The 19,070-nt window shown below is 52.7% G+C and overlaps 1 protein-coding gene across 6 annotated transcripts in view; it reads left to right on the top strand.

The window, feature by feature from the left end:
- rdx (BTB/POZ and MATH domain-containing protein rdx) overlaps window positions 1-19,070 on the top strand; it is a 231,005-nt gene that overhangs the window by 94,308 nt on the left and 117,627 nt on the right. Inside the window, exon 1 of one of the 6 annotated variants that reach the window (XM_089547676.1) lies at window positions 4,131-4,550. The exons of the other annotated variants lie outside the window; for them this stretch is intronic. The gene's annotated coding sequence lies outside the window, so the exon portion shown is untranslated. Of the gene's footprint in view, window positions 1-4,130; window positions 4,551-19,070 lie in introns of those variants that run through there. 6 annotated transcript variants of the gene reach the window in all.

The following is a 19,070-nucleotide window of genomic DNA, read 5'->3' as shown; positions in this document are numbered from 1 at the left end:
GGCCGCGGCGGCTGAATTTCGATGGAGGCGAAATTCTAGAGGCCCCTGTACTGTGCGATGTCAGTGCACGTTGAAGAACCCCAGGTGGTCGAAATTTCCGGAGTCCTTCGCTACGGCGTCCCTCATAGCCTCAGTTGCTTTGTGACGTTAAACCCCACAGAACCACAGAACCAAACCATTCGGCGCAGCAGGCTTCCCAAAGGCGCTACTGGCCTAGCTTAGTCGATAGGATAGGATAAACTTTATTTGCTCTACTTTACAAGTCATTACGGTCGACAGAGGTCGGCGCCCCTATTCGAGGGCACCGCTGAGCTTGGCTGCTCACTGGGCATGGATGACCAGTTCTCTCTGGAGAACCGGGTTGCCGCTGGAGAGCAAACTATCCCACTGTTCCGCACTCGGATTTTGTATTCTATGGAAAGCCTCGTTTTTTTTGCATTCCCACGTGATATGATATAGGGTGGGTTTGGCTCCACACCATGGGCATCTCTCTGAAGGCGAAGCTGCATGCGTACGGTTGTGTTTCCCACCGGAGCGTTTGTGTCTGCGCCAGTTGCCTCCGCGTTTCCACAACTGCCTCAACGTATACACTGTGGGCGGGGCTGGGGCCTGGCCGACTGCAGAGCGAAGCGAGACCGCTGTTTCGATTTAATAGGTGTCGGTGCACGACAACGAACCCCAGGTGGCCGAAACTAATTCCGAGCTCTCCACTCCATCGCTCTCCACCATAGTATGCCATGTCATACAATATGGCGAGTGTTTACGCCAGAGGAATTGGGGACAGCGCAGGGAAGTTTTCGCTTCGATGCTGTCACTTCTTGTTTGATCTGCGCTGCGAGGGGCCCGTGGTCAGTTTACACCATCGGCAATGAACCAGGCTGCCCTGCTTACGCCTGGATAAGAGGTGAATAACCGAAACTCTCTATCGATAGGGACCAGTCTGGGGGCTTCACCTGGGGCTGCGTGTACGCTCTCGAAGACAGTGGCGGTCGTCGTCCAGCTGAGTGCGGGTGCAAAAGTGGGGGAAAACCGGGTCTTGCAAACCCTAAAATGCATTTGTTGATGAAAGTCATAATACAGAAACCGAATGGGGAAGTGAAGATCAACATCCGATTGTGTCCAGTGTTCTATCCTCGTCCCTTCTTCGAAGCAACGAATGCTCCGTTCTTGTGCCTCGGGTGCACTCGGCCCGGAGCACCTATAGCTCCGTGCTGACACATGCTGGCGCTGGTCGGTTCGCGTATAAAGGTGCAGCGGCATTGCAGAGGTCGATGGTTCGTTTCCCACCTCGGGCAACCAGGGGAAAGCGCTGTTTTTAAAGCGAAAGCCGTTTACTGACCCCATTGCGAGAAAATCCGGCGGCGTGTAAGAATCCCAGCGATGGCAAGAAAAATAGTGTGACGTCATCAAGCGGCAGCTGGACGCACACAGCAAGCCGGGCACCGCCATTTCGGACAATCATATACATATAGTTTTGTCTGTATATACCCCTCACTGTCCGGCCACAATGTGGCGCCAGTTTTCCCGACTGCATTTGTACCACAATTGTGAGCAACCGTTTGTCGTATACAGCGTTAAGGGTGGTGTGATGCGATTTCTCGTTGCATATAGCTTACATGTGCTAGTCAAGTTTGAGGCCCGCTTGCGACAGGGATTCGAACCGACAACATATGCACCTTCAATTCTGTGCCTTCCCGGACTCTCTGCCTCTTCCCCTAAGGCGCGGTTGAGGTGTCCAACGAAATGCGAGACAATTACCACGCCAGTTCCTTTCCTCAGCTACCAATTTTCGTGAGTTGGTCGTTAAAGGCTGTAACTGCGCAGAGCGGCGGACCACCTTAGCTAGAGGGTTCCGGGGTTAACGCCGGTTATATGCGCCTATTACACTCCCAGAGGATGTTTGGCTACGTCTGTCTTGCAGGCCTTGCACGGGTTGGTGTGATATATTTCGGGGCAGATCCTGTTGTATTGCAGCGGGTTCGGGTACGTGCTTGTTGGTAATTGCCTCTAGGCGACTGCCTGAGCTCTGCTTAGTCTCTGAGCTCTGCATCTTTGGTCGTACCAGTCGCTCCTAGGGCAGGAAAAGGACCTCTCTTATTGACACCCTATATTAGCCAACTGTGCTTACCCCATGACTACAAATTTCCCAGCCCTATCGTAAACCATCAGTCTGCAGTGGCTGTGCCGGAATTAGCCGAAGGGATGCACGGCGACGCTCGTCTCGGTCCAAAGCTGCTGCCAGCGTTGGCATTAGGTCCTACTGGTGATGAGCAACTGCGCGAACAACAAACTGCATTTACAGCATGAGACTGCCGTCTACGCAACACTTTCGAGGGATGAAATAAAGGCAGAAAAAAAAAAAAAAGATGTTGATGATGATGGCCCTCGCCGCGATGGCTCAGTGGTTATGGCGCCCGGGTGCTGACCCGAGAGACGCGGGTTCGGTCCCGGCCGCGGCGGCCGAATTTGGACGGAGGCGAAATTCCAGAGGCCCGTGTACTGTGCGATGATGTCAGTGCACGTCAAAGAACCCCAGGTGGTCGAAATTTCCCTAGTCCTTCCCTACGGCGTCGCTCATAGTCACCACAAACCAAACCGATGATGATGATGATGGGTACAGACTGGCCCTAGCGGCTCGTTTTGCCGGGTGCAAGCGAGGATAACTGCTCGGCCTAAAGGCGTCTCAGTGGGCGCTCTTTCTTCGTCGATTCCACCCGAGCCAGCTCGCGGTATACGCGACGCCGGTTTTTCCCGTGCACGCCCGCGTTGCTCCGCACATCGATCGGCTGCGTCGAGGGTCGACTACGCCGTGGGGACGCGAGCTGGAGTGCTGCGCGCACGTGTCCGGTGCTCCGAGGAGGCCGCTCCTTGCTTCCTTTGCCGAGCTCGACGGCTGCTGGTTCGCGCAATGAAGTGTTTTCGCGCGCGCGGCAGTGTACTGTCCACACACGCGAACAGACCACTTTTATTCGTAGTGGTGGCCTGGGCTACGCATCCGTCTTGTAGGGGAAAGTTAATGCCGGCAGCCTTTTTAAAAATTTTTTTTAGTCATCCCCGCGGAACGGCGGGCCAGTACTCTTCCATTGTTAATCCTTTTTTTTTTTTTGGGGGGGGGGGGGGGGGGCTGTCATGTGAACCCACAAAAGTGAACGAATACGTACGAACAACATCAGCAATCTTTTAGCTTTTATATCTCCTTTGTTCGTTTAATCTCCGCACCACTCGACCTCAGCACTACCGAGATGTCGATATGGATATCGTAATCGCTGTGCTCTTTGTAAACCGTAGCCTCTGTGGGAGAATAAGCGCCGTTTCTGATTATCATCCGCGCAATCGTTGGTTGTATAAATGTCCCTGCAACCTGGCGGAACAGGTGTTGCCTCATTGGCAGCTTCGAGATTCGTGGGAATGCGCCTTATGCACGTGAGCGTATTCCGGATGAGTCGCTCGAAGTTATGCTCAAGGTCCCGGAAGAAAAAAAAAAGAATAGTGAGCGCGCTTTCTCGGCTCTTGAGAAACTTTCGCATTTCTCTCCTGCCTCTCTTTTTCTTTGTTACTTTGCCATTTGAAACCGTAGACCTCCTTTTGTACCTCCCAAAGATAATGCGCAGCCAGTGCCCTTTATCCTGTTAACACATTTGTGCCGCCTATGTCTCCCCCGCGGTGTTTGTGCGTTGCGAAGCGACTAAGAGCCGTCATCCGCATGTCTTCCTGCGTGGTTGGCACGTAGCGAAAGTGATGCGAAACACCCCTTTTTCTATTGTGCGTCGAAGAACAAAAAAAAAGGACCAAAATATATAATGCCGCTTTTTCTGTTTCGCCGCTCTTTATGTTGTGCTGTGCAGCTCGCTCCCATCCCCGGCACAGCTTTTTTTTCCCCCTCCTCCGTTCGCACGCGCGCTAAAACTACGCTCCTTCTTGGCTGCTCCTGCGCGTCTCCCCTCTTTGTCTTTGCGGCTGTCATTCAAGCTGCTTTCAAAAGCGCGACCCCGATTGGTCCGCGCCGCTTGGCCAATCGGAGAGCGCCGGCGGCGGCGAACGCGTGCGCCGCCGCCGCTGCTCTGCCAGTGCTTGCCGGTGCTGCCACCACGCGGCGAACGGGGTGAACCGCGGAGGCCAAGATGGCGGCGCCCTGATCAGCGCCAGTCGGCGACGCGACGCTTGGCCGAGCCGGTCGAGCAGCGCAAAAGCGGTGAGGAGATCGGACGGTGCGGATCGCGCGCACGCTGCGTGTCGTACTTTTCTTTTCCTTCAGTTTTTTTTTTTCTCGCTTACTCTGCGTGCGCGCTCGGCGGGTGTGAAACTGCCCTGTGTGGTATTCGTGTTGAGCGTTTGGGATTGTGCGTCCGCCTGAGTGATTTACGGCCCACGGAGACTGCACACCTCTCGCGCGCCGATGCGCCGCTCCTGAGTTAGCGGCGAGACCGCGTCGAAGGACGGTGCGGCACCTGTGGATTTACCCGTTTCTGCGGCGTTCGCCCACGATTCGTACGTCGTCGCCGTTCTGGAGAAATCCTGCCGAGGGAGGACGCATCGAGCAAGTGGCGCCGGTAAGTGTAGGGGAGCGAGGCTGCGGCGCGGTTCGTGGCGCAATTGAGATTTCCCGCTAATCCTAATTGCGTCCACGAAATCCTCGTGGCGCGTGTGATGGCTGGGGGTTTATTCTTATTGGCTGTAAGCCCCTTCTGACACAGCGGACGTAGGCTCGCCCTCACGTTTTACTTAGATTTATTTGTTTTCACGAGAGGAGCACTCCGTGGCACACGTTTCTCCTTAGCTTGACAGCATTCAGGCGTCGACTGTGAGAAGGCTAAATTCCGCGACTTACCACTGGTGTTCTCTTGTTTTGTTGCGGGCAGGGCAATGTTTATTTTTGTCGGGCTGTCCACCAACTAACGAATGTATCATTTGATGAATTACGTGAACCTGGGGCGCACGACTGTAGTCGGGCATGTTTCTTAGGGGTGGGGAGGTTGAGGTGGAGAGAATGCGAGGCAATTACTACGAGGTTGGATTCCGCGAAGGTGCGATCGTTCGGTCGCCTTTCTCCCACAAGCGCTGGCCTTGTCGGGCGCGGTGCTTCCACCTGGACGATGTGGCTTGGTCTCTTCGAGGTCTTCGGAGGTGTCTTCGGGGTGAGGCATTCTCGAACTCGCACCATAGTGCAGCAAGATATTTGTAATACTCACGCCGTTTAGTTGGCCTTCGGATCGGTTCTGGGGATTTTCTTCGTTTTTGAGAGAACGACGGTTCTGACAGTCGGAAGTGAGCTTAATCGATGGAACCCATTCGCATCAGTTCATTGATCTAAGGTCACCTATTCCGTTTCCTGTTTTTATTGCCGGAAGTTAGAAGTTTGACAGCAGTTGTAGCCTTCAGACCAGCGCTGTGATCTAATGCAACGTAAGCGGCCAGTTTCGTACTCTTGCCGCACGATCTGCGGCCACTGGATTTGGCTGTCGTGCGACGCGGCTCACACGGTGGTGTCAGCGGAACCTGCGCTGTTAAACGCCTCTATTCTTTCTGTCAGGCTTCTGTATTTTTCACTTGGCGTATCATAATGAAAAAGTGGCGACGCTGCGAACAGCTGGAGAACAGCTTCCGTGCGCACTGTGCGTCAATATCGCTGCGTATCCATTCCTCCTGTTTCTGTTGACCTGAGTAGAACTATACGAGAGGTTGATGTCGGCCTGCAAGATGCTGTGGCGTCGTTTTCGTCGAAAAGTAAATCCCCCGGGCTAGCCTTGTGTTGGTCAAATGTTTAGGGGGGCAGCTTTCCTTTGTAGCTGTATGGCTGCGCTCAGGTGGATGTCAATGTGTTGCCTGTGTCGCGGCACCCGCGGAGCTTTTCGCCTCGAGTCGCTCCCATGGGGTCTGTTCCCTTCGTCACCTCCAAAGCGTGAGTCATCTGGCTGTTTGGACCCTCGGTTCCCGAGGTTCCTGACCATGCTGACTCAGCGGTCATCCGACGACCTTTTGTTGATTGGCCGCAGTGATAGGTGTGCGCTGATCCCGGCGACCCGTCGCTGTTCGGCGTAGAGTTACTGTATATGCTACCCTAGTTCGGCGTACACAAGCGCGCCACCGACGGCGGTTGTAGTTCCACCGGCACGTGGAGCTGGTTTAGCTGTAGAGTGGTGTCTAAAACGAACAAGTGCCTCCTAGTTTTGCTCATGACTGCGCGCAGGCAGAGTGTATACACCGTAAAGTACTGCGCTTAATAATCGTAATGATGGTGATCGGAATTGAATAAGTTGGTAAACCACCTTTAACTCTGCATCTGTTCGATCTTAGTAGCGAGTTTAATAGTGGATAGGAGTATGAAGCCGCGTTTACATGAATCCGACAGAAGTCGACTCCAGTTCACTTTTTGAGCGAAAGAGCAAGGTCTGAGAAGGAAAAGCGTGACTCTTCCTCGACGTTTTCGCACTTTCCCTCGAAAAGTGGGCTGGAGGCGACCTTTGTCGCATTCCTGTAAACGCGGCTTGAGTAACACATTCCCATTAATAACACATTAATTACACACCGTTAAAAATGCCAGTTCTTTGGACGAAAGACAGCGCTTGTCTTGTGTGTTTCTCTGTCCATCGGCCAAAAAAAGTCTCCTCTTTAGTGCTATCCAATTAAACGAAACTACTGGCTGCGCATTTCGAGAGAAGGCTGCCACATTGTTAATCCTGCTGCTATAACCTTTATGGCGTACTCACAATTGGCGCTTCCTTTCGCCACAAGAGCCAGTAGGTAATTTATTTTATTTTGTGTACCCCTCGTGCATTAGGAAGCGCGATTGTGGTTCGCATAATTGCTAACCTTTCCTATGTGTCGCCCTCACATCGCCCGCGTTCAGCCATTGACAAATGAGCTTCGTAACATGTGACAGCTTGCCCATGTGAAAGCAAGCGAAGTAGTAGAGAAGAAAAGCTTTTTTGGACACTCTGGTTATCCTGGCCAGCAACAACAAGAAAAAAAGCGAAAATCATGGTGTTCTGCGCGAGCTCGGTGCTTACCCCTTTTACGCACTAACTGTGGTCGCTGAGCGTTTCAATATGGGTTGCGCAAGTGCTGAATACGCTGAATAAGTTCTGAATAGTGTAACTGACCCCCTGTTGAAGTATGGGAGCATATCATGAATCTTCTTGATTTCTTTTTGTTTTTTCTCTGTATCGATGTACTTTGACAGCAGTCGTGTGTAATTGTTGAAAGCCTGTTATGCAAATGCGGTATGAGGATGTCATCGTGTTTGTGCATGGTAAAACTACCTGCACTTATGTACTGTTGTACATATAACAGCTTATACCTTGCCGGGGGGGGGGGGGGGGGGGGGACATGCTGTGTCAAGCCACTTCTCGGTTTCCTTGTTTGTGCCTCCCCGCCTGGTGTATCACACTGTTGAAGTAACGATCTATTCATCGTAGAGGCACGTGTACTGAGTGGCAAGGTATATAGTATGGTGAAGGTACTCCTATGCGACGAGTCATCTCTCAGCCTTGAAATGTGCGGGTTATTCTCGAGATTGGAAGCAAGCAGCTAACATTTGAATCTCGTTATAACGAAGTTGAAGGGGCCGGGCGATTACTTCGTTATAGCTGTAGCTTCATTATAGCCCGTGTTGACCGAACTACCGAGTGGAATCGTCATTCCTTCGTTATGTTCATGATTGGTTATAGCGACGTTCGACTGTATATGTGTAGGGTTTCTAGAGAGGGCATGAGGGGCTCTGAAAACTCGGTCTTAACGCATTCTCTCTTTACATATATTTTTTATCTTTGTTTCGGAATCATGGACGTGTGCTGATTTTTGCCCTTTCGATTTTTTCGTGCGTAGCCTGTGTCAAACATCTCTTGCAATACGTTTATACCGTGTTCTGTTTGAATCGTTTTGCTTTTCCTACTCCTGGCTTAAATCAGAGCTGGCAGTGTCTTTGGAATAAAATAAAAACAAATAAAGTCGGCGAAGTGCGCCGAGAGAGAGAGAGATGCATTTTTAAAATGCGCGGCAAGTGAAAAAGCGTTACTGCAAAGCACACCATACCGCGCAGCGCCTTTCCAGGCGTCCTTCTTAGTGACCACGTTCGTTTTCTGGTTTTTCAGTTCGCCTGAACATTCAATTAATTTCTTCATTTTTTCCGGCTCGCAGCACTTGCTTAGAGCTTTGTCGGTATATAGGATTTGAAGACTTTGCGTAGTACTTTGCATTTTTGTTTTTAACTGAAAAACGGCGCGAACCCTAAGCTGTGCTTCCTGGGCTGTCTCGTCTAGCCGTACTCTTTTACCGTCGCTATATCGGGTGTTCCAACTAAGATGTTATGCATATTCTAAAGAGCGCGTTTTCCGGCATAGCATTGTCAGCAGAGTAACGCATCAGAGTACAGATAAGAGGTGCTAACTAGTAGGCTGGTTAACTAATGTTGAGCAGTTAACTTTTTAATTATTACTGTTAGTCTTCCTATTTATTAAGGAGCTTGTGGGTCACCGTAAGTGATATCCATGTCAGTTTTTAGAATTTCGGAAACGCAGTGCTCATTGCAAATACAGCCGCACATTTTGTGCAGCGTTTTTCTTTTCAGATTCTCGTTACACTCGCATTCGTGCCTACGAGAACTGAGCAAACATCTCTGGGTTCACTGTGCAATCAATCAATCAGTTTTATTCAAGACAATAAAACACGTGACAAAAGGCGGAAAAGTGCCTGACGAGGTCACGCCACCCTGTGGCAAGCAGCGGTTTGACACTCATGCAGAGTTTACAACAGTGTTAGCTCTTTGCAGAGAAATATCTAAGATGAAACTGTATCCCCCCACCCCCTTATTATATATTTTTTTTACAGTGTAAGAATATGTACAGGAGCGGAATACAAGAATAAGTGCACAACTTGTACTAGCAATGCATGTTTACAAAACATGCATCTGATAACCGTGAATTCCAAGTGGGCAGCAAAGTTCGCCGGTAGAGCTGGAGACGCTGTGAACGGTTACTTTAGAATACGAAAAGGTGTCAAGAGGGTAATTTTTCGCACAAGAAATAGAGCAGTGAATAAAAAGGACGGCCACTTCGATGTTGTGCCTGCAGCTTTAATTGTGAAAACGAGCCATCAGGGCGGCACCAGTTATAGGGGAAGTACAGAGCCTTTGTATCATTCCCAGTGTGCATACTCCGTGCACGTCCGCCGCGGTGGTCAGTAGTGGCAGTGCCGAAACGTGCACGTGTGTGCACATCGCTTGACCGTCCCGTCAAACGCTGCCCGGCCGGACGGGCCCCGCCAGAGCTGGGTCGGGTCTGTCCAATGAGTGATCGCTCCAGCTTCCTCACACGGGCCTCTTGCGAGTCTGCGGCCGTTACGCGCGTGCCGATGTGTGGCGAAGATCGGCCCGATGTGCCGCGCTGCGGGAGGCTCAAAAATAGCCGAGCGGCGTGTGATACGCGCGTGTAGTCGGCCTTCTGGCGGCTGTGGCCCCATCTGACCCACTGCGAGGTCGCATTTTTTAACCGCCGCGCGACGATTCTGGGTCAGCGTACTTTCGTGTGTAGCCGAGAAAGTCTGCCCCCGCTGCGATCGCTGCCGTTGTTGTTGGGCCATCTGCCCTCCCCTCCTCCTCCGTCGTCTCTCTCTCGCCTGGGGCATATAAGCTACGCACGCGCGGGGAAAGAAAAGGCGACGATCGGCCACCTCTCCGCGGTCGTTGAACCCGGCCGCGTTGCGGTCTCGCCCGTGTGTGCTAGCTAGCCGCGCGAATTGTCTCATTTCCGCACTGTTGGTTGCCGAGGTAATGCCTCAACGCTGCTACTGCGCTGCTCTTAATGACTTTATTTACACTCTCATTCGCGGTAGACAACAGCGCGGTGCACAACGTGAAGTGAAGAAGCGAGGACGGGCAAGTTTCGATCTCCCCGTCAAGTCCGTCTACCGTGTATATGCACCAACTTTGGGCGTGGTGTGATTGTCCCCTGCTCGGCAAGGGAAAACGAAAGAATCCGCGAGTCATAAGCGCGCTTGCGCAGTGGAAGAACATCGCGCGCATGTTTCTGTACAGCTGATCCGGCTGCGCGTCGCCCCTTCCCGGGTCAAAACACGCCCTGCGGGATTCGGTGACGCTGTTTACAGCGAAGTTTGAGGGGCTTTAACGCTGCTGCGGCTGCGTTGTCACGGCGAGGCATGTGTTCAGTGGCCTTTGGGCTCTACGAGCTCTGGTTTGTGAGGCTTGGTCCCGCGTACACGGCGTCGCCTCTGGCGCGTATTGTTCGCCTTAACCGAAGACTCCTGCCTCCGCCGGCACTGTTCATCCAGGTATGCAGTGCATGGGGTGTTCTCGACGGCGGCAGAAATCGCAGCTGGACAAGCTGGAATCCGCCGAGGTGTCGGGGACTGTGGTCTTCTATGTGTGGCGCCGTAAACTCAAGACCTGGTCTGCGTTCGATGAGTGACGCTGGTGTGGGGATGCACATGACCCGGAAACGGGCCAAAAAGCCTACGCTTTGCTGCTTCCTGAAAAAGTCGGGGTCTAACCTTGGTGGAAGCTGACACACCTGTCGGCGTAGATGGTGGGGCTCCTGCGTTGTGCGAACTGTGCGCCATGTTTCGCCCTCGTTGGCGTCACGCCACGCAGCTGCCGTGGTCCTGCGTTGCCTTCGATTTTTTCCCTCTTTTGTTGTTGAACCCCGGTTCTTTTTGCGTAACCCGGAGCTGTTGGCATATGGAAACCGCATTCGATCCGGCGCGGCATACACGAGTTTTGGTTAAATGTGTGGGTTCGTCAACACGATTGAAAGCCAACGACGCATATCGTTCTCTCCTCGTTTTTTTTTTTTTTTTTTTCCCCCGTTCCGCCTAGGAGCCACCCAGCTTAGTTCACCGTGCACTTGGCGTATATGACTCCCCTGGTACGTGTACTGTCGACGTCTCAATTTCTTTGTTGTTGATATCTGAGGTTCATTCGCCGCGCGTTTCAATACCGACGTTGCCAACCTCTCGTTTTGTTTCCCAATCTCCGTTTCCACACCCCCCGTTTTCAACTTTCGGCGCCGTCGGCAGGCCGCCATGCAGCGTTCGTCGCCTGTGCAATGACTGCGCCCGGCCGATTTCTCCAGGGGCCGGCGATGTCGAAAGTCGCCTCGCGCCGGCCGCTTTTCCACAGCGCTCGGCGGTCGCGCGGTGATGCCGCTCCTCGGTCCGGCGGCCCAGCGAGCGGGTCAACGTCGGGAGGGGTCATCCTCCGCGCCGTGCAAGGGGGCGAGCTGCACCGCTTCGATCTGGGTTTCGGTGTAACTGGGTTGTCCGTCGTGCTCGCTGCATGCGGAGCGAGGACGCTTCTGCGCCACTCGTTTTGGGCCAGGGAGCATTGCGGCCCGGTGACGCCGCCGCTGCGAACAAAGGCGCTGCTGCCCTGCCTGCTGCTCCTCTGGCGGGCTGCGCGAAGGTTCGGGGGACTACTGCTGTTTTTGGAGAGATTATTCCGGAGTCCCCGCTTTTGACAGTTCGGCCGCATTTCATTTACGCCTTATTGATGCTTCGGTACAGTAAGCGCACGCCTGGTCATCGGGAGGTTGTAGAGGGGGATTGTGTTTTCGCGCTTGTTTTCATGGTACGCTGGCCAGTGCTGGGTCTACGGGGCGGCATAGTCCGGTTACTGTGGGCCGGCATCTGTGGAAGCGACCGCATTCGGTGGTTTTTGCCATGCCGGTTGGCGTCAGCAGTTTCGCTGCAGAGGGGATCTTCCCTGGAAGCGGTGCTGACCGTTGTTCCTTTTGGTACCGTCGCGTATCGATAACGTCCGTCACCGATGTCCTACTGCTGCTGTCGGCGTCTTGTGCAGTGAAAGCGACGGCTCTTCTCCGTCCGAGCTGTGAGCGGGAGAGAGTGAAAGCGCTCGGCTACTGAGCCGGAGTAACCGGGTTAGAACTCGACCGTGGCGCCCGTGAATGGGCGTTGTCAGAGCGCATTAAAAGTTGTCATGTGGTCGAAATTATTCCGAAGTCCTCTGCTGCGGTGCCTCTTTTTCTTCTTTCAATCTCGCCTCCCTCACGGCGCGGTTGAGGTGTCCACCGAGATGTGGCAGCTATTGCTCCATTTCCTTTCCTCAGAAACCACTAATTCCAATGTTTCACGGATAGGGCTGCACAAGGAGGCTCCAGGGAAGTGAACTTAGTGCAGAACAGCCTGTGAATAATTAATTTCTCAGCGCGTGGTTGGACGTATACTCGGCCGCTTTCTGTATAGCTCGTGCCGTATTCCAGCTCATGCCTTGCGCGAATGATTAGTGTGACGACAAAGAGCGGTGCACCGCTTCGCCGTTGGTGCACATAATTGCATTTTTCTGCGCTTGCCCTGGTTGTGCTGTTCGCCCGCGAAATGGGCGTGTGTCGGCATTGCCAGCTCGTTAGAGAGCAGGACCGGGGGACATTTGTCAGGCGGCAGGTAAGGCGCAGCCGAGTTAGCGTAGCGGGTATACCGGCAGCAGTGCATGCAGGGAACCAGGTCGCTCGTCTTATTCCCCCCCCCCCCCCCCCCCCCCCCCCCTCGACCCGGGTTGCGTTAGGCTGGCCCAGGAGCGGTCATTTGCGATTGTCTGTCGCGTAGGCTGGGTCGCGCCGGTATACTGGTGCGCATTTGACCTCCTTCGCGCGCTAAAAGACTCGCGGTGGTTTGCGTTCCCTGCCAGCTCTTGGTGCCCGCCCATTTCGGCGATGTTCTCATCTGCCGAGCCCACGTTCGATGTTTCAACCTGCTAACATGCAGGTTCCTTTCAAAGGGAACCGAGACAAACCGGAGCTGCTTATTTCGCCTGCACCTGCTGAGCCCTGTCCGTGTCTGGCATACGCGCAGCTCGCTTCAGCGATTCGTGGGTCTTGGGAAACGTATACCGTGCCCTTTTCTGGGTGGACGGAAAAGGCGTTTACACTCGGAACTTACGGCCCGCCTCAACATGTAGTAGTAGTAGTAGCAGTAGTAGTAAGTGGTTTAACTAGACATAATAAATGGAAGGAAACGATTGTTGCTAGCCCCGACATCTGCCATCGCCATGGGAAGCAGCTGAGCTGGGGCAGCGGAAATAAAGGATACCGGGCAGCGTGTAGGAGTGAAAGGAAAGAGGTGAGGAGACAGTTTGAAAGGACAGGGGGAGAGGTACACTGGGCAATAAATATATTTACATATTAACGCAGTAACATTTGTGCAGGTCGCACGCGCACGACACAGAGCACAATACAGCTGGAGTGGGGCGTCCAACTGTTCGTCGTCTAAGGTAGCAACATTTTAGCATTTTGGCAGTGATCCGTACAGCTTCGTTGGCAATGTTGACGATGGTTGAAGTGTCGTGCTCGGTCGGGTTCTGCGGCGCCGAGCATGGAGGTATATCTGCCTCGGATCATTTCGTTCACCGGCTTATTACGTGGCTTCGCCCACCCCAACCTCGAATCGCGGTGGACCGTCGCGTGCACTACTCGGATTCGCCCTCGTCCCGCTCATCCGTGCAGCGGGGCCGACTGGGAAGGAGAAGAACTGCACCTGGCGTTTTTTTTTTCTTCTTCTTCGCTGTCGCCCCGGTAATTGCGAGCTGTCGCAGGGGGGCCTATGCCGCCGTGGCGCCCTTGGCAGTCCGCGTCGATGCGGAGCAGCGGGCCACGTGCGTGTGTGGCCCAGTGCCCTGCCCGAATTGCGCGCTCCGTCTTCTGCGGCGGCCCTCATTTGCAGGATCTATTCTCTTCCCCTCTTTGGCCGCTTTTATTCACCAACTGGGCGACCGCGTTGCTCTCCGGCTGCTGCTGTCACGCGCCCAGTGGCGGCTTCTCTCTCGAGAGAGATGCTGCTGCGCTCTCGGGGGACGACGAGCGGGGAATAATGGCGGCGCCAATTGGAGCGTGAGTGCGCCCAGAAACAGATGCGCACCCGTCGGGGCTTGGCGCGTCTTCGACTCTTCGCGGCGGCTGTTGACCAGAACGACGGCTCGGGATTGCAGCGTCGCGCTTTCGCTTTCCTCTGCCGAGGCGCGCTGCGTCGGTTGGTGTGTGTGTGTGTGTGTGTGGGGGGGGGGGGGGGGGGGGTTGTTTGAGGTGGGAGGATGTACCCGAGGAAAGCGGCGCTGCGTTTTGTCGGCCCCATTTCACACGCTACAAATTATACGTGCGCGGCGCACCATGTACAAAATACCGCCTACTTCAGCAGGTTACTGGAATGGGCCACTTAAAATGTGCCTTTTTCGATGTCAGTGCACGTTAATGAGCCCCAGGTGGTCGAAATTTCCGGAGCCCTCCACTGCGGCGTCTCTCATAGTCTGTGTTGTTGGGACGTTAAACTCCATAAACCTAAACCAAACCAAACCTTTTTCGAGACGGAAATGCATAGAAATGGACTGACAGTGGTGAGGCAGGGCGGGCAGTTATCAGCAAGCGGACTTCCTCAACCGCTTCTTGCCGTTTTATTATTCTAACGCGGTAGCTTTGAGCGCTCTGTGCAGCGGAAAAACCGCCTTAGTTGTTGGCGTGTCGTCGAGAAAATCTGCATTAGTCGAGCGAGTCGTGACGTCACAGCCCGATGACCTCGCACTGGTAATCGCAAAGTACGATCACAATCAGCGATCAAAAAGCGCAACAGTGATGACGTCACTACACAGTTCCTCAGTGCGCGGTGTACGGGGTCGTGACGTGATGCCATCGCCATTACGTAATCCCCTCTAACGAAAGAAAACCTCTGAAAAAAGAAAAGAATATGTGCAAAAGAAGAAGAAGGGTAATAGGTCCCCAGAAAGTCACCCCGCATGCCCATTGTGTTTACCCAGTTATTGTGCGGATGTTCAGCGCGACGCCGTAATTCCGGTTCGAAATGCGAGCACATCTCGCGGCCAAGTCCCGGGAGTTAGCTGGCGGAGGCGCTGCCTCAGGTTCTGGCGCCTGCTGTCACGGACGCGTCCTGCAACTCGGTTGGTGTCACAACCGGATCGTTGTAACACCACACTCTTGTACCTTCTCTTCAGCTTCGCCTCTGAGGCACCTAAGTGCCCGAATATTTCCGTCTGTACCCGAGCCCATAAATTGTTTGCATCGCTGTGGAAGGTGCAGACCTCGTCAACCAATTGGCGAACGCACCTGCAAGTTATTCCTGCGCTTTTGGAACACCGCTATTTTGAGGCTTGTGGTAACATTCATAGCACAGCACTAACGCTAGAGTGGCGGTTTAAGCCCGTTATGTTTAAGCTGCACGGGCCGGGACGCTTTGTTTTTAATTTTTTTTTTAATACGTCTCACCATAGTAAAACAAACAAACAAAACAGTGGCAGTTTTCTATGTATAGCCATTACCAGCACTGAGCGCAACATACTCGGTGATAACAGTCATAGAGATCTCCGTGGGTGCCAACGCAGCCGTGTGATGTAGCAAGCCGGAATCGTGTGGCCGTGTTTATCGTTAAACATTGCTGTCAAAGCAGTAGAAGATTGACAGGTTAGGGCTTTTCTAAGAGGAGAGGCCTTGCTACATCCTGTGGTACCGTGGCGAGCACACTTTTGGGAAATCCGTCGCGTTATCTTCCCGCAGTTCTCCGCTGTGCTGTTTGCTGCGTTCCGACCCGCGAAAATGCCTTCTAAGGATCCGTTAATGCTGGGCTGAATATGTTATACGGTGTATTTTCAGGATGTTGTTCACTAATACCGCTCTTGACCAAGAAGGTGTTCAGTGGCTTAAGGAGGGAGTTGAGCCCCGTGAACTGGTTGGTTGAAACACAAGGTTGAATTAGTGACTTCGGAGTGTCATTTTTTATGCGTAGCATATTGCAATCACTCAGTTCAGCCCTTGGGCGCGGCCGGGCAGCCACCGAACCACGTGAAAAAAAAAAAGAAAAAAAAAACGTCTGAGCATGGTGGCGGTTGCCACCGCCCCGTTTCATAGGGGGCGCTGCTATCAATCCATCATTACGTCACGGAGGAAAAGCTGCTGAGAAAATCGAGTGCCGCCAAGCAATACCTCGCGCAAAAAGACCGCGCAATATGCAACGCATTCTTGGCTTAACCAAGCTAAGCCTGGGCATCTTTTTTTTTCTGTTTGCGCTTCTGCAACCACCATTTGATTGCGATCTGCTATATGTGCGCTTGTGTACTCAGCCGCATACTAAATTAAACGCTTTCCGTCAAATAAAACCCATTGAAAATTGAAAGTTCATTTTCGTTGAAACAAGACGTCGCAGTCTTGCGAAACTTCCTACAAGTGATAAGCACATGGTGGATAACTTACGGTAAATGTTCCGTTAAAATTCTGGAACTTCAGAACCCCCACCTACTCTCCCGACAGAAGTTGGAATAGAGCGCGCTCTATGCGCATACCGCTTGGCTCGAGCTGAGCGGCAAGCAGGCGCGATCGCGCGGATTCTACCCGAAAGCGGCGAATGTGGTGCGGGAGGTTTCGCTCTTAGCTCATAGATGGCGCCACCGGTCGCGTCGTGCCGGAGCATGGTGGGAGGAATTTGGGTTGAGACAGGTCGATTGTGGCCGTGGCCTGGCTTTCGTGGCGCTGCAGTGGCGGATAGGCCGGTGCCTTGAAACGTGGCTTCGTCCACATTACCAGCGACGTTGAGCGCTTTTTTCCCGATTGCTAAGCTGCGCCCCTTTTGGGCCTTCCGGCGGGACTGATAGCACCGCTGAGAGCGCCGGTGACTTCAGTGCGTCAACTCTGTTTGTAGTCTGGTTCACTCTGAGCAGAGGTGACAGCCCTTCTATGTGTTTACACTATTTACTGTGTATATTTCGGTAGACAGGGTGGGGAGTGAATTCTGTTTTGTTTCGTATGCGTCCGAGTGCAGTGAACAATGCAACGCTAATGAGTTTTTGTCACTGTGGACGGCAACCCAGCTAACTAAATAACCTTTCGCCTCAGTGTACAGAAAATAATGTTGCCGGGAGAAAAGTAGTACGGTGTGTGGGGTAGGGTTTAACATCCCCAAGCCGCACTTTGGCTACGAGAGACGCCGTTTGAATTAATCTTGGACTGCCTATGGTACTTTGCCTTTTGCTGACGCCACACAGCACAGGGCCATTTTTTTTTTTAATTTCGCCTCCGTCGAAATTCCACTGCCGAGGCTCGGATTCGATCTCTCGGCCTTTGGCTATGCAGCCGAACGCCATAGCCGCTAAGCCGCACCGGTGAGTCTTTCTAGAAGGAGTGAAAAATGCGTCGCATATTATACGCTCCAGTCTCTTGCCCTTTATTGACGGCGGAACAGAACTCACCGCGTGGATTCGGAATTTTTGTGCACTTGCTTCCCTTTTTTTTTGTACTTTAGGTGGTTTAGGCTCCACATTTCTGTTGCATGTTCCCTCCGTTGCAGTGATGCGTAAGACGTTACTACACGTGGATCACCAATCAGTATTTGTCTACAAGCGATAAATAATTTATAACTGGAATTGAACTGGATTTTTCTGTCATGCTGTTTCGGTTTCAACAGCGGATGTATGGCTGTGACGTCATAGGTCACGCGAGGCGTGGAAAAACTGCGATATAATCGCTGCTTCATCCTTTTAATTCGACGTTACTACACGTGGATCACCAATCAGTATTTGTCTACAGGCGATAAATAATTTAGAATTGGAATTGAATTGGATTTTTCTGTCATGCTGTTTCGGTTTCAACAGCGAATGTATGGCTGTGACGTCATAGGTCACGCGAGGCGTGGAAAAACTGCGATATAATCGCTGCTTCATCCTTTTAATTCGCTGCAGTGCTGAAGCCAGCCTTCTTCAGGAGCCGGAATGACAACGTATGTAGAAGCAGCGACTGTGTTGCAGTTTTTCATGCCTCACGTGACCTATAACCTCTCTTTGGCGTCACAGCATCGTTCGGCTGTTGAAACCAAAACAGCACGAGAAAGAAATTCGATTGTAAATTATTTAGTGGTCGTAGTGGGATACCACGTGGTAATCCATGTATCACAATGCCTTACGCATCATTGAAAACAAGAAAACACGCACCCAAAAGTTAGGTGTCTATAGTAGGATACAACTTTAAAAAACAGCAGTTGCCAACACTGGGCCGCGGTCCGCGGCGTCCTGTATTACTCCGCTGGCGAATCGCAACTGTAAACGAAATCAGCTTTTTAATGTTTGACTATATAAAACATTCCACGTATCAAAATTGTAGAGCTCAAAATTTTTTTATTTTGTTAAGCTCCTTGTTTAGGTAACAAGAAACGTTTAGGCAGCGGACTACTTTTTCGTCGTGGAGGAATTCTGTGCGCCGAGGCTGAATGTGGGCGGAGCTTCACTGCATACTTGAGTTGTATCCGACTATATACTACTTAAAGATTTTCAGAAAAAGTGCTCTTTGCTCTTCCTTTTCCTTCCGCCCCTGCGTTTTGCTTATAACCTATAGGAGCTGCTCATTTACGCTTCCATCGCCGCGCTTGCGGCTCTGCGCGCTCTTCGTGTCCTCGTTCTGTGGCAGTGTCGCAGCGGAAGAGGAGGAGGATAAATGAAAGAATGCAGTGACCGGGACGGCCGCTCTAAAGTTGGCCGCGTGTCGGCCCGTTGGTGTCAACGGGGCGGCATTCCCCAACACTTGCTGTCGGCGACACTTACTTGCTCTCGCGGTTCCTTTGCGCGCTCGCTCGCCCGCCGCGATTGCGGAGCACAGGAATAGTTACAGCCCACCGGGGGCATCCCTCTTTTTCCGAGGAGAGGGGGGGCGGAGTGTCGATCGCCACCGGCGTCGCTGCCGCCCAATGTAGTGCGTCCCGCGCTGGCCTGGAAACCCGCTGTCACTCGCGCCGCTTGCGGAACGGGGCCGGTCGTGGGCATCCGCTGCCTTTTATTCGGCCGAGCCGTGCGCAGCGAGGGGATCTATCCGAGCTTCGCAGCGGCGCTCGAATCGCACTTTTGCTTGGGGCGTCTGCACCGAGCGAGTTGACCTGACGTACAGTCTTTGTCAAAAGTAACCAGGCTGCATGGTTTGCTTCTAGCTCGTAAAGTGGAGCCCTTACAGCTTCCCTGAAGCTGAAATGGTCGTTAAAGGTGAGGACTGGGGGTCTTCTTACCTTCCAGCACCTTTTGATCTTTAGGAAAGCCACAAGGGCTCCACTATACAAGCCAGAAGCAA

Source organism: Amblyomma mixtum, chromosome 6 (assembly GCF_055824585.1).
Source record: "Amblyomma mixtum isolate Tamu chromosome 6, ASM5582458v1, whole genome shotgun sequence".
NCBI lineage: Eukaryota > Metazoa > Arthropoda > Arachnida > Ixodida > Ixodidae > Amblyomma > Amblyomma mixtum.
Note: the sequence above shows the minus strand (reverse complement) of the source record. Positions and strands in the feature narration are given on the sequence as shown.